General features: G+C 36.2%; 1 protein-coding gene across 1 annotated transcript in view; it reads right to left on the bottom strand.

Moving 5' to 3' along the window:
- The window catches only part of RWDD3 (RWD domain containing 3), a 66,019-nt gene that overhangs the window by 44,492 nt on the left and 19,875 nt on the right, over positions 1–1,652 (bottom strand). The window lies entirely within an intron of this gene.

Here is a 1,652-nt window from a genome sequence, read left to right as displayed (position 1 = left end):
TATATATATATATATATATATATATATATATATATATTAGTAGAATTCAAATTCAGTATTTCAAGTGATATGCTTAACAAAATTAAGACAGTTCTGCTCATTGGTAAGAAATTTTTTCTAAACTATAAAATATTTATGGGGAGCCTGGGTGGCTCAGTCGGTTAAGCATCTGCCTTTGGCTCAGGTCATGATTCCAGCTTCCTGGGATCGAGTCCCACACTGGGCTCCCTGCTCAGCAGGGAGACTGCTTCTCCCTCTGTCCTCCCCTCCCCCTTGTGCACTCTCTCCCCCTCTCTCTCCCTTTCTCAAATGAATAAATAAAATATTTTTTAAAAACTATAAAATATGGATGAAATAGAAGAAATAAATTAATGCTTAAAACCTTATCTCCAGGAGCTATCTGAAGATAATTTTTTTTTAACCAGAAGGCTTATGACTGAGGGAGGGAAACTCGCCAATTTCTGGAATGATGCACTGAGTTCTCATTCTTACCCAGAATATATTCTTGAAATGGAAGTCAGATCTTTAACATTAGGCAATAAGGAGGCTGAAATGTCCTTGTTTTTCCTTATGGACTATTGATTTCAAATTTTAATACCAAAATAGAATATATGATTACTTTTTCCCCCAAAATGATGACCTTTAAAAATACATATTAATAAATGATTTGAAATTATTAAAAATTATATATTCAATCTTAGGTAATCAGTACAATTTTACAAATAGAAAACAATTCTTTAGCAAAAATGTTGACTTGTAAAAACAAAACATGGAATGTGATTGGAAAATTATGATATTATTAAGTATTTCTCCAAAAGCACTAAGTACTTTTTTTTTTCAGCAGAAGTGGAATTGATTCCATAAACTGCCTTCAATTAATAATGTATTTGAAGAGAGACTCCTGAATTTTTTTTTTTTTTTTTACCGGTGTCATGTAATCACCTGTAGCAGTTATTTCCTAACTCAGTATTAAATATGGCTTGAAAATTTTGATAATTTTCTATGATAACTTGCTTATACTCAAGAAATTATTTAGGGAGTAGTCTTCCTCCTGTGTTCATTGCTTTGGGTAACATTTTAACAAAAGCAAATAAAGGGAAGGAACGAAACTATCTTTATCAAATACTAATTATGTCCACTGCCTGAAATGTTCACACCAACAGAGAGGGGGCCATGGAACCATAAGCGTGAATATGGGCATGTCTGTCTACCTGTCTGTGCTTACAGTGGGAGGGGCTTCCCAGCAGGACTTGCTAATTCAGGCATAGCAAGTACACCTGCAAGAGTAAGGTTTGCCTTTCAGACTCTGTCAAGGTGAACCCCTGGCTCCCCACCTCCAGATCTCCAGGCATCAAGGCATCTTAATTATTCACGTGTAGCAAGGCCCTTAATTATTCACTGTGCTAGTTCCAACAGTACATAAATTAATTGGCTTTGAGGGCCAGGAGGAAGCTGACTCTCTGTGTGTCTCACAAGTAGCTAACAGCAGTGATGTGCAAAATACTTAGCACTGATGCAGCTTGGGCCCCGACCAATCTAATGAACATTAGGCATAAACATACTGGCTGCAGCAGTGCACCCTGGTTGAGTATCATCCCCAGGGCCTGGTGCAGCTTTATATGTTACAAATGCATTTTAAAATATATTATCTT

Source organism: Ailuropoda melanoleuca, chromosome 2 (genome assembly GCF_002007445.2).
Source record: "Ailuropoda melanoleuca isolate Jingjing chromosome 2, ASM200744v2, whole genome shotgun sequence".
Classification (NCBI taxonomy): domain Eukaryota; kingdom Metazoa; phylum Chordata; class Mammalia; order Carnivora; family Ursidae; genus Ailuropoda; species Ailuropoda melanoleuca.
Note: the sequence above shows the minus strand (reverse complement) of the source record. Positions and strands in the feature narration are given on the sequence as shown.